General features: G+C 41.5%; 1 protein-coding gene across 4 annotated transcripts in view; it reads right to left on the bottom strand.

Moving 5' to 3' along the window:
- LOC149011265 (uncharacterized) overlaps positions 1–14,319 on the bottom strand; it is a 120,996-nt gene that overhangs the window by 98,495 nt on the left and 8,182 nt on the right. The gene's annotated exons all lie outside the window — the stretch shown is intronic.

The following is a 14,319-nucleotide window of genomic DNA, read 5'->3' as shown; positions in this document are numbered from 1 at the left end:
TGTGGGTTGGAAGATTTCCTCACCATGTGGGTAGAAGATCCAGACCGTTCAGAGAATGACATTGAAACTAAGAATTTTTGGCTCTAATAGCACTTGATGTAGCCCTAGATTGAATATGATCAACTTGGGGATAGTCATCTAGGAACCTCCAATTAAAAAGATTAGACAGCGAAGAAGGATTTGGGTTAAAAGATTAACAGGAAGTCTTGCGAATGAAAAAAGTAAACATCAAAATTGGGACAAGCATCCTATATGCACTACCAAACATCACCAAATCTTATAAAAGTCATTATTATTATATTAAACTGGTGGGGAATGCATTACATATATCAAACCTTCTAAAATTCTTATTTTGACTCGTCAAAGTTCTTTTAATCATTCTAAGGACTCAATAACATAAATAAAATCAAAACAGATTTTCACGGATTAAGAAGTACTCTAATCTAACTTAAAAACTGTTTCTTAACTAATAACCCACGTACTAGCATTACGCCCACTTTATGGGCTTAATAATTGAACCCATTACATTAATAAACCCCAAAATAAGAACCTTAATGTCCATAGAACTGAGCCAAAATTATGTATTGCAAAGTCCAATTGACCCTTTTGGACATTCTTAACTACATCACCAAGCTTTAAATTGGCAGCGTCAGTTATACTACCGAAAAGAATTTTGGACATTCTTAATGCTATGTGATATGGAGAAAATATGATCGAACCGGGTTCATACTTGGTTTGACCCTCGACCCAAGTCTCGACGGAAGGAATCGACTCGCTCCCGAGCGAACCGGATCCAGAAGATAGCTTGCTGAAGAAGAAAACTAATTCAGCTACAAGCACGCCCTAATCCAACTTATGGATTAGGTTAATTGCCCTAATGATGGCAGGCACAAATTGACGGCTGTTGCTTATCATTATGAAGGGTATAATCATCACATAACTTAGAGGTTATCTCAGGAGTCCTCTACTAGTCCAAACTAGTAGAAGTCTATCGCTCAACGGATCTAACTGTTAAGATCCAACGACTACTCGAAGAAGGCTCAAGTGCATCCAACGAAGGAGATTCGAAGGCACACTCTATATAAACCTCACTGCCATACGAGGTGAGGGACTCAGATTCACATACACACTGGTAGACGTAAACTATCAGAGGCTTACGATCTAGATCACCTTTCCCAGCCTTTCATTCCTCAACTCTGTGCTTCTAGCAAAGCCGTTTGTGATTAAGTTCATCAACTGACTTAGCCTTCGGAGGTGGACTCCCGACCCCAGCGGTCGGGCCACGTCTGACGCTTTCGTTTTGCAGGTCATCTCGAGGAGATCTAAGGGCTGAGCAGATTTTGGACGCATCACTATGTCTCTCGCTTTTATAAGAATTTGGTGATGTAGCCTCCATTGAATGAGGACCAAGCTGCCAAATCTAGGCTAGGATTAACTCCATACTCCAGAATTAAAAGGTTAGGCTACGTTAGGCTATGGGGCTATAGGATTTTTTAGGCATGGAGTCCAATGGCCTAGAAGTTATGGCTCTGGTTAAACGCAGTATCAAACCCCGGTTTAATTGGTTCCGATCCAATCCCAAAAAAAGGGGTCAGAAGGGGTTTGGTCTAACAAGAGTTGAACTTGATTAAGTATTCCATTGCAGCTTTAATTTAGTCTTTACTTGTCTTAATATTCCGGTTTGGTCTAACAAGAGTTGAACTTGATTAAGTATTCCATTGCAGCTTTAATTTAGTCTTTACTTGTCTTAATATTCCTACGTAACAGTGAGCTGGACTTTGGTTAAGATTTTGTTTTAGCTTCTAGTTTCGACTAGGATTTTGTCTTTCATTTACTTTAAATTTAAATAGATTGTATTAGGATACATTTTCAGATTCACAAGATTGCAGAGTTTCTTTTTTTTCTTTTCTTTTTATTTTTTTTAATTGAGAGACTTCCTTCCTCAGTTCTTCTAACTTCCCTTGTTCTTCTCCCTTCTATTCTCCTCATTCCCCTTCCCTTAAGAGCCCACCATTGCAACCCTATACTAGGCCTGCATTACTGGGGTTGATGTGGGTAACAATTTGTAATATTTATGCATGGTATGATTGGGTTGGGTTTAAGGTCATTAGGTTAGGTTTTAAGCTGAAAAAGGAAAAATTCTAGAGGTAGATTGAAATGGGGAGAAAACCATATATATCTTTGGTAGTTCGTTCAAATGAATTCAGAATGGTCTGAAACATAGACTAAGCTTGGATAGGTAATGTTGATACGGAATCCTGCTCGTCCTTCCCTGTCACATTCCTGCAAAACACGTGCTCGACCTTGGGTGGTTGAGGTACGTCTCCGACAAGCAAGTCAGTACCAATGAGATATGATCACAACTACTCAATAGAGAATTCAAGTAATTGATCACCCAAAATATGAATACTTACTCTCTTATGCCTACTTATGATGTTTGTATAGTGTAAGATGATAGAGTTAGATTTGGAATATGACTCTAAGACGAGTTGTCTTAGGAAAGTAACTCTACGAAGAGTTCTTTACCTAACTTATCCTTCCAGGAAGTTGATAGGTGATAGGAGTTTACCTATATCGGGCTCCCTTAACATGATGGTCGGACCGACCACCATCCCTATGGTCGAGACAACTGGTATTGAACCCGCTGGTCGGACCGGTTAGAGAAGAATGACTATTGAGGTCGGGAACTATGTGTTCGGATCAAGGGATTATATAATTCTCGTGCGTGGAGACTTTGGTCGTTCCGATCAAGGTCTTCATTTTGAAAACTGTAACGTCCCACTTATGAGTAGCCGTCATTTGTGCGCAGATATCAAGGCACGTTTTTCAATGACTGCGAGGTTTTGACACGTGTCATGTTATGTCTGATCGTATTAATTGCACATCATCATTATGACAACCTTTCATCTTCAACCGTCCACCTACTCATCATTTTAGTCGTTAGATGAGGATCTCCTGTTGATTTAATCTCCATTGTTCGTTGAGTGAATCTGTAGCACCCTTGGATTGGAAAATTATGCATCTATATATATAGATACCTGTCGTTATCTTCCTCATTTCTTCTTCTGCTTCTACAACTTCGTGAGTGAGAGACCGACACTGTTCCGTTCTCTTTTGACGTGTTTTTCTTCCTACGAACTGGTGTTGCACTTCGTCTCCTTCAACAATCTTTTAACAAGTAAGTCTTCTGCATCTCTTTCTTTTGTTTCCATGGCTTGCATAATAACCAGTATGCTTATACATTTTCTGGTTTTTGCCTTTTCTTTTGCCTGTATTTTTCTTCTTATTTTTCCTTGACAACTTCCCTTTATTTCATTAGAGAAATATGGTAGTTGTGAAGAAAGGTTCTACAGTCTTAAAAAATAGGAAAGACTTAAGAGAGGGTCCCTCTGCCTCTGTGATAGATGAGAACCCCGAACATTCTGTAGACCCCGAACAGAGTTTCGATGGTAGGTCCAAAGAAACACTTGAAACATTTTCTGGTCGTGAGCCCACTAGTAATGATGGTGAACTAGATGTAGAGTCCTGACCAAGGGTAGCTGGCCAAAGTGCTTGAGCTCGTTTCAAGGCTGAAAGGAAACGTTGGAAAGATAGTCTGTCTTTAGAAGAGTATACAATTGAGAAGAACAAGGATCTCACTCCCGACCATATAGACTATGATCCATATTCCTCTGGTCCCGACTTCCTTCCTTCGTCGATGACCGAAGATAGATTAGAGTATCTTCGTCAGAAGTATGAGATACCTTCTAACCATATTCTTCGTGTCCCAACCTCTAATGAGAGGGCAAATTCTCCTCGGCCCGAAGAGTTTGCCCTTTATGAAGACGCTCTGAAAAGTGGTTTCCGTCTTCCCGTCCATCCCCTCTTGAGGGAGATAATGATTCACTTCGGTATGTGTTCAGGGATGTTCATGCCGAACAGTTGGAGAAACATTATTTGCTTTTGGGGATTCTGCCAGGTAAAAAAGTTAAGGTCCGACCATCCCTTGCTCTTTTTCTTCATTTTTTTATGACGAAGAAACAAGAGCAAGATGGATGGTTCTATTTATCCAAACGAACAGCTTCCCAATGTGGTTGGGAAGGGAATTTCGTCGGGACTGGTACCCTCCCGTCCAACACAAGAGGGTGGCGCCCTAAATATTTATTTGTCCGACCACCTTCCGCACCTTCCTTTCCGATATACTGGGTCCGAGGACCGCTTGAAGGGTCATATGACTTTCCCATTCTAACTGAGGCCGAGGAGCGTGCCAGGGAGAGGATTCTTTTGCTTCCTTGTGAGGACAAGAACATGGTTGTTGTTCATGGCCACTGTCCGGAATACCCCAATGTGCTGCGTCATTGGAGGTTCCTTCCCAGTGAGTTATACTTCGTGTTTCCTTGATTCACAAATTTTGTTTGTAAGCATGTTATTTTGATCAGGATTAAGGATGTATGTTTTTTGATTCAGTGAAACTTAATCCCGAGGCTTGTGAACAGGCTACTGAAGAGGAGGCTGAGGAAGCTAAAGAAAGGGTGCCGACCAAACCTGATCGGATTCGCCCCAAAGGCAAGCTGACTTTAACTTCCCCGGCTTTTAAGAGACCCAAAAGCGCTGCAGATCTGCCTCCCCGAGCAACCAAGAAGAAGGCACCCATGTCCTTTATTGCCGGCTCGAGAGAAGATATGAATGTTTTTTCTTCTTCTCCATTGGAACCTTTTGCGGGAGCCGTCCCCAACATTCACTCCCCGGTGCTTCATCCTAACTGGTCACTTAACTCTGATTCCCATGTTCTAAATAATCAAAAAGATGGGACTAAGGTGGCTAAGGAGTGGTTGCCAGGAGTAGTGCATCCTGTCGACCAGAGGTTTTTATCAGACATTGGTTCTTCTCGAATGCAGGATGTGATGACAAAGCAAGTCTTTTTCCCGAGTAACTTTCTTAGTTGTTCTTATTTACTTACTTTCTTCTGAATAACCTTTCCTTCATTAGGTTGGCCTGTGCTTTGACTCAAGCATGGGCGGGAAATTTGGAGGTTGCTCGGAGAGACGTGTCCGCCATCCATATGCTTGAAGGGAAGATTAAGGACTTGAGTGCCCAAGTAGAACGTCTGACCGGGGAGAAGGCTGAATCGGATGCTTGGGCCAAGTCTGCCGAAGATCAAGCATCCGCCTTTAAATCAGAGGTTGCCGACCTTAAGAATTCTTTGGAATGTAAAGACATAGCTCTTGCATGTGCCGAGCAAGAGAAGCTTGAAAAGGACCAATTCATTAAGGATTTGACCGAACAACTTAATCAAGCTTCTCCAACCACATTCCAAGATCTTTCCAATGAGCGGCGTCATGAAGTAATTCGCAGATGGATCCGAACAAAGGGTTCTCAGCAATTTGTGGCAAAGGTTGCTGCCCCAGGATTTCGATATGGTCGGCGTGCAGCTTTTTCCAGTATCATCGAGGAATTCCAGGGACTTGATCTTCAGAAGCTGGAAAAGTATATCGATCCGAGCATCTATGATGATCTCAACATTCCTCGGCCAGCTTGGGCGGTGGGTAAGAAGGCTTTTGGTCTGCCCAAGGAGGTGCACATCCAGGATTTTCTTAACTCCGATTGGGAGCCGGCCCTTCAACGAACACTGATGTAGCCGGCCAAAAATCTTCAGCTGACGTGGCAACCGAATAGTCATCTTTCTGATTTATCGACCATCAATCCTTGAACTTTTTACTGCCCGTGGCAGTTTTGAAACAATGGTATTTTTTGTATATGATGTTTCATATTTATCATCTTTTCAATGCGAGTACCTATGTTCGGTCGTATTTCCTTTATGCATTATCTCATATCTTTTTTATACAAGTATATTTGTTCGGTATATTGAAGTAATGTATATTGGTCATTCGTGGCATTCAGGTCAGGATAGAGATTTCAAATAATGGAGTATATGATCGGCACTACATAATTCGTGTATGCTGGTCGGCTTTGTAAAGAGTCCGACCTTTTTCTTTGTTGATACCGAACATGTGAAGTAATTTTCAGTGTTCGTTATTGCTGAGTATATTATTCATCATTTAAGCCGTGCTGTTCAGTAAGGTTTGTTCGGTCATAATGCCAAGTAATTGTTCGTCAATATTGCTCGATCATAAACCACTACCCCCGAGGCATGATAACTTGAGTATGATGAAAAAAATCTTTGAAGTTTTCATGCCTAAGGAATCTTAGGTCTTTTCTACCTAAAAATTTTAGGTCTTTTCTACCTAGGTCTTTTCCGCCTAATAATATTACGTCTTTTCTGCCCAAGTATCTTAAGTCTTTCTACCTAAGTATCTTAGGTCTTTCCGCCTAAATATTTTAGGTCTTTTTGCCTAAGTATCTTAGGTTTTTTCTACCTAAGTATCTTAAGTCTTTCTGCGCCTAAGTCGTAGGTCTTTCCGCCTAATTATTTTAGGTCTTTTTTGCCTAGGTCTTTCTGCCTAAAAATCTTAGGTCTTTCTGCCTAAGTATCTTAGGTCTTATCCGCCTAAGAGACTTAGGTCTTTCTACTTGGTTAGTCAAATTGACGTGAGATCGTGTAGCGAAAAAATATGATCGTCTTCATTTATTTGATGAAGTAAAATTTGCAGTATTAGGGTTAGGAATCTCCCCTAGTGACTACGCACTGAAATAAATAACAAAATTTGAAGTATCTGTGACGTTCGTGGTGACTATGCTCATTGATAGTATTTTCGGAGATTGTTTGAATTCCATGATCGAGGGATCCTATCTCTCGTTTCCAGGTCTTGTAAATGATACGCTCCTGGGGCGACTTGTCATATGACTATGTATGGTCCCTCCCAATTTGGGGATAATTTCCCTTGATTGGTTGGGTCTGAGGCAGTCGTTCGACGAAGTACAAGTTTACCGTAGTATTGTTCATTCCGAACCTTGGCATTATAATATGTTGCTTTTCTCCGCTGATATTCTTCAAGTCGAAATTGGGCTCCGTCCCTTATTTCATCAATCAGATCCAAATTAGTTTGCATTCCTTTGATGTTTGCTTCTTCTTCAAATTCTTTTTCCTGAAGTGATCCAACTTGAATTTCCACTGCGACTCTTGCCTCTGCACCGTAGGCTAGTCGGAACGGTGATTCTCCCGTGGTCGTTCTGGGGTTGTTCGGTACAACCATAGGATGCTGGGTAGTTCGTCCACCCATCTTCCTTTGAGCTGGTCGAGCATCTGCTTGAGCCCATCGAGCATAGTCCTGTTAGTGACCTGAACCTGGCGGTTACTTTGGGGATATGCTACTGATGAGAACCTGTGTTCAATTCCTTGCTCCTTGCAAAATGTTGTGAAGGTTGCATTCTCAAATTGTTTTCCACGGTCGGTCACCAATATCTTTGGGACTCCATACCTGTATAATATGTTGTTCTTGATGAAGCGCTTCATTTGCTCGGTATTAATAGTTGCGAGGGGTTCTGCTTCCACCCATTTTGCAAAATAGTCCACAGTTACCACCAAGTACTCTTTTCCCCCTAACGCTTTTGATAATTACCCTACCAAATCTATTCCCCATCTTGCGAAAGGTATCGGGGACAAAATTAATGTCAAGGGAACTGCTGGTGTGTGAGAGACATTTGTGTGTGCCTGGCACTTGTCGCATTTTTTCACAAAGTCTTTTACATCTTCTTCTAAGGTCGGCCAATAAAAACCTTGGCGTATATTGTACTGAACAGTGTCCAGGATCCTAGGTGAGCTCTGCAGATCCCTTTATGCACTTCTCTCATAACTTTGGTTGCTTCTACTGGTCCCAGGCATCTTAGGAGTAGTCGGGTGAAGGATCTTTTATATAATAACCCGTCTCTAATAGTGAACTGAGCTGCTCTCTGTCGTATTGCTCGGGCAATTTTTTGGTCTTCTAGGAGTTGGTTGTTCTCTAAATAGTGTATGATCGGCTCCATCCACCCTTGCTCGGTTGAAATTTGCATGTGGTCGACCATATTTATACTGGGACTCGCAAGTTCTTCCAAGTAGACCGCAGGTGCCTGGACATCCATGCCTTCCGTGGCTCAGCGAGATAATGAATCTGCCCAATCGTTCTCTACCCTTGATACTTGAGTAATTTCCAAATCTTGGAAGTATTGTTTGTAATTGTTGATCAGGTTCAGATATTTCTCCACTATTCACTCTTTAGCTCCATAGATTCCTTTTACTTGATTTACAATCAGTAGTGAGTTGCTTTTGATTTCTAGATGTTGGACGTTTAGAGCTTTGGTCATTCTTAAGCCTACTAACATGGCTTCGTATTCGGCTTCGTTGTTAGAAGCTTTAAATTTGAAGCGAAGGGCATATTTTATTTCAAATCCCCCTGGGCTTTTCATTAATAAACCCGCTCCGCTCCCTTGTGAATTGCTGGATCTGTCCACAAATAAAGTCCATCTTTTAATTGATTCAGTAACTGGCCCGGTCTCATTCTGGCTCGACTCCTATGTTTCAATAATAAAATCTGCTAGGGATTGAGCTTTGATACTTGGTCGAGGTTTGAAATCTATTTGATGTTCGCTCAATTCTACCGCCCATGACACCAATCTCCCTGCCAAGGCTGGTCAGCGAAGAATCTTTTTCGAGGGTAAATTTGCCATCACTGTAATGGGGTGAGATTGGAAGTACGGACGGAGCTTTCTGGCCGCTATGACTAGCGCTAATGCTTGTTTATCCACTTATGGGTAACGAGTCTCTGCATCGTTTAAAACATGACTAACATAATAGACAGGTTTTTGTATATTACCTTCTTCAACGAGTATTGCACTAATTGTGACTGATGATGCGGCCAAGTATAATTTTGGTTCCTTATTGTTGGTCAGCATCACGAGCAAAGGTGGTTGGGACAATTTTTCTTTTAATTCTTCAAATGCTCCCTAGCACTCATGATTCCAGATATCACCTTTTTGATTGACTACCTGCTTCAATGCTTTAAAGAAAGGTAGACATTTCTCCCCCGATCAGGAAATAAATCTATTCAGCGCTGCTACCCGACCAGTCAAACACTAGACTTCTCTAATGTTTCTTGGTGGTTTCATGTCTAGGATTGCTTTTATTTTCTCCGGGTTGGCTTCGATTCCTCTTTGAGATACCATGAATCCAAGAAATTTTCCAAAGGATACTCCGAAAGCACATTTTTCAAGGTTAAGCTTCATCTTATATTTTCAAAATACTTCGAATACTTCTGCTAGGTCAGCCAAATGGTCTCTCTTTGAGATGCTCTTCACCAATATATCATCTACATAGACTTCCATATTCCGACCAATTTGATTTGCGAAGATTTTGTTTACCGCCCTTTGGTAGGTTGCTCCTGCATTCTTGAGACCAAATGGCATTACCTTATAGTAATAGATGTCCTTGTCAGTCATGAATGTTGAGTGCTTTTCATTGTTTGGATGCATTAGGATCTGATTGTACCCTGAATAAGCATCCATAAAACTGAGCATCTTGTGTCCAGCAGTTGCATCTATGAAAAGATCAATTCTTGGGAGTGGATAATAATCCTTTGGACAAGCTTTGTTAAGATCTATATAATCTGTACACATTCGCCACTTCCCGTTTGTCTTCTTGACCATCACCAGGTTAGCCAACCATGTTGGGTGATCGGTGCGCTTTATAAAACCGGATTGTCTTAGTTTTTGCACCTCGGTTCGGATGGCTTGATGTTTCTCAATAGCGAAATTCCTTCCTTTTTGCACCACCGGAATGGCCTGTAGATCGATACATAGTTTGTGTTCAGCAACCTTTTCGTCGATCCCTGACATATCTTCTGCCGACCAAGCAAATACGTCAGAATTTTTCTTTAAAAACTCGGTGAGCTTGGATTTGAAATATGCTTCTTGCTTTGATCCAATCATGGTGCCTTGGCCTCTCTAGTCGGGATTGAGGCAGATTCTTTCAAGTTTTTCAACAGGTTCGGCCCTTTGCAAAGTCTCTTCATCTCGATCGTCTCTGACTTCAATAGTCATTGTCAACTTCGTCCTTGCCTTCTTTCGCATGTAATTGTTGTAGCTTTGGAGGCTAGATTTCTGGTCGGCCGTACATTCACCAATTCCCTCTGTGGTTGAGAATTTTATCTTCATGCGTAAAGAGAAGACCATCACTTCAAGCGCACAAAGAGTTGGTCGTCCAAGAATAGCATTATATGCTGATAAGTCCCGTACAACCATAAAATTGGATTGTACAACCCTATCTCTTGGATGTTCTCCAATCCGCAAATCTAGCCAAATAGTACCTTCTGCTCAGGTTGATGAACCTGTGAACCCGTAAAGCTGAGTTTCACATGGGACAAGCATATCCTCTCTTAACTTCAACTTTTCGAAGGCTTATAACGATAGTATATCTGTATATCTGCCGAAGATCCAGTATCTACCAGGACTCTGTGAACGTTAGTTCCTGCCAGGGTAACTTTGATTACTAGAGCATCATCATGAGGAATTGTGATGTCTTGTAGGTCTTTGGAGAAAAAAGTGATAGGCTCTGTTGATATGTTTCTATTAGTTTCAATATTTCCAATATATTGTGCTTTTTTTTTTGCCTGTTGGGTTGATTCTTTTGTCGGCCACCAAACACCGTGTATATTGGACTTCTCTTTCTTTGACTGTCATCCACCTCTGGTCGGCGTTTGGTCGGACTCCTTCTCTCCCCTCAATTATCTGGCCTCCCTCTTTTCCAACCGAACTTGTTTTATGGTCAACCTTGCTGTTTGGTTTGGGTGTATTTCTTCAAGTGTCCCTGTGAGATTAAATTTTCAATCTCCATCTTTAGGTTTCTGCAATCATCCGTCCAATGACCGGATCTTTATGAAATTCGCAGTATTTTCTTTTGTCACGCTCTCCTGGGGGTGCCCGAATCTTACCCAGCCATTTGAGAATTCCTTGATCTTTGATTTGCATCAAAATCTCCGACATTCTTGCATTAAGGGGAAGATGGTCGACCTCTTGATGTTTCTAGGGTTCTGCTTGACCAGGCCTGATCGAACTTAGCCCTAACATTCTGGTCGGTGGTACCCTTTCTCAACTGTTTCTCCTTTCAACCCTTGGCTCTCTCTTCCGAGATTCTAGGGTTTCCAATATCTCTGCTTGTTTATGGCATCTCTCGACTAGCTCCGTATACGTTTTTGGCATATCTAGTAGTAGTCGTTCGAGCAGCCCTTCATGGGTAAGTCCCTGGTACAATGCATGGAAAGCAATTTTATCGTCCAAGCTTTCAATTTGCATGGTAAGATTGTTGAATCTTTGAAGAAAATTTCAAATGGACTCCATTCGACCTTGTTTTATAGAAAACAAAGTATCTTCTTTCTTCATGATTCCAACTCCGCTTTGAAAGCATAATAGGAACACCCGACCTAGTTGATCGAAACTTTTTATAGAACTGTTTGGTAGCGCCAAGATCCAATCTAACGCTACACCGGTCAGAGAGGCAGGGAAACTTTGACACATAGCCACTTCGCTATGTCTATACGTGGACATAATCAATTTGTAGCGTGTGATATGATGCTTTGGGCATCGCAATCCATCAAACAAGGTGAAGGTAGGGCACTTGAAGCTTTTTGGCATCTCCGCTTCTGAGATGGCTCGGACAAAAGGATCCACTTTTAGAATAGCATATAGCTGGTCTTTGTTCGGATCCTTCAATTTTTTCAACTTCTTGTCCAATTCTTCGATTCGTTTGTTCATGTGCTCTTCACGCTTACTTGGGCCATGATCGCTCCTTTTGTCTTTTGGATCTTTGACTGGATTAGCGCTGCTACCTCAGTCGTTATCCTCGTCGTTTGGAGGATCTTTCTTTGGAATTGCTTCATTTGATCCTCGGGACTTTTCTCCCACCTTCTCTTTTGACTTCTATTGTTCTCCTTGAGACGGTCGGGGTGTCTAGTCAGGAATGACTAGATGGTCATGCTTGCTTCCCTCTAGGACTTTCTGATTTTCTTGAGAACCTTGCTCCCGGGCGATTATTTGACGCATGGTCATCCTAACCAGTTCGTTCAAGGATGAGATTTCTTTTCGAAGCTCAGATTGTTGCTTTTGAAGCTCATCAACCTGATTCATTGTTGCGAATTGGTTAGATTGCTCCGGTTGTTCGGGATTCTCCTTCCTTTGGTCAAGATTCTCCTTCTGCTGAGGAATCTCCAAGGTTTCTGGTGGAGGATTTTCCTTATCGACTTCATCCCCGACCTCCTTATCATTCACGATCTTTGATCCTGCTCGCACCATGACTTTTTGATGTGTTTCCCACAGACGATGCCAATTGTTGATACAGAATCCTGCTCGTCCTTCCCTGTCACGTTCCTGCAAAACAAGTGCTCGACCTTCGGTGGTCGAGGAACGTCTCCGACGAGCAAGTCAATACCAATAAGATATGATCACAACTACTCAATAGAGAATTCAAGTAATTGATCACCCAGAATATGAATACTTATTCTCTTATGCCTACTTATGATGTTTATATAGTGTAAGATGATAGAGTTAGATTCGGAATATGACTCTAAGACGAGTTGTCTTAGGAAAGTAACTCTACGAAGAGTTCTTTACCTAACTTATCCTTCCAAGAAGTTGATAGGCAATAGGAGTTTACCTATATCGGGCTCCCTTAACATGATGGTCGGACCCACCACTATCCCTATGGTCGAGACAACTGGTATTGAACCCGCTGGTCGGAGCAGTTAGAGAAGAATGACTATTTTAGTCATTAACAGGTAATATCCTCCAAGTTTGGAAGGATTTGGATGGCTCATTTGAAAGTCATGAATATTCTTGATACTGGGGTTTCAAGATAGGATTTCATATAAGAATTACTAGGGGTGTCAATTTGTAGCCCGAACCGTTGAAACCGAACCGCACTGGCCTCCGTTATAGCCCAAACCGGCCCGGCCCGAACCTTAATGGGCTGTGTTTGGGCTGAGGGTGGTGGAGCCCGCACCTACCCGAAACTGAACCGCAACCCGTTATAACCCGTTTTATGATTTTACATTAAATAGTATTTGAATCATTATATTACTACTAGGTAGCTGGTATAGACAATTAAAAAAATTATGCATGAATTTCAAAGATCAAATAGTTATTCTACTACTTAATATCTAGGTTCTTGATTTCTATAGGATGGGTGGATTTTTCTAATAAAAATTGACCAATAGCAACTTAGTTTTTCATAGAATTTTGTCTTTTGTTGTAGGATGTTAAATTATTTATTCTTGTTCTTTTTCTTGCACACCCTAAACCGTTAGTCAACCCGAGTTTAAACCGTTAGCCCAAACTGTTAGTTAGCCCGATCCCAAACCGAAACCGACCCGAAACTGTTATTTTGCTAATGGGCCGTGTTTGGGCTAGGTGTTTTTCAGCCTGAAACCGCCCCAAACCGCAACGTTGACCACCCCTGAGAAATACTTAAGTCATAAGTGTTGGCTGGTCTGTTTTGGCTGCAGTTGAATCAAAGGTAGAAAGGAATGGAGGGGATCTTCTGGCTCCAGTCTGGTTGAATCCTGATGGTAGTTTAGGAGGAATAGGAGTCATTGATAATGGAGGGAAAATATGGATCAAGCCAGAGGTTTGGGGTGACAAATAAAAATTGTAAGTAATTAAAAGTATGGGGACAGGGTACACTCCTAGTTGCCTAAATGGGACCTTGTAGGAGCTTGGATTGAATGGAGAATTGGAGATGAAGTGTAGAAGACTGTCAATTCAACCACAGCAAGTATCCAAGCTTGATCTCACCTTAGAAGTTAGGATTTCTTCAATCTTTAACCTTCTCTACCAAATTGAGCAAAACAATACTTGCAGCAACAAATATTCAAGAAGAGGAACTCAAAGCTTAGAGAAAACATTAATTATTTGAACTGTAATTTGTTCTTCCCTCTAGATGGTATAAACACAGCTAAACAGCCTTTCAAGTTAAAACCAGGGATCAAGATCTCGGTTGAGGCCAGTTTCAACCAGCCAGAAACAAGGACATGGCTGAGATGAGTTGAAACCAAAGATTTCTGGGGTAGAACTCAACATTTGATGGGCTGGTCAAAACCAGTGAAACTGCTCGAAACCACCAAACTTGTCAAAACTCATCAAAACTGCTGAAATTGGGTTGGGTGAAAACTATTTATTGGCCGCCACTTCCAAAATTCCCAAACTATTGGTCGAAACTACCGGAATTCCCAAAGTATTGTCGAAACTAGTCGAAACCTCAGGCTTTCAAAACTAGCACATGGTTCCATCTCAGTTTATTGAGGACCGAGATTTTGGTTAAATCTCGGTCCATCATCATCAAAATTTGAACTATGCCTACAACTCAAAATACAAATAGGAAATAAACAGAACTAACGAACCTACTAGACCAAGGAC

The sequence above is a fragment of the Hakea prostrata genome, chromosome 7 (assembly GCF_041222555.1).
Source record: "Hakea prostrata isolate BN-2017 chromosome 7, UWA_Hpros_2, whole genome shotgun sequence".
NCBI lineage: Eukaryota > Viridiplantae > Streptophyta > Magnoliopsida > Proteales > Proteaceae > Hakea > Hakea prostrata.
This window is presented reverse-complemented; position numbering and strand designations above follow the sequence as displayed.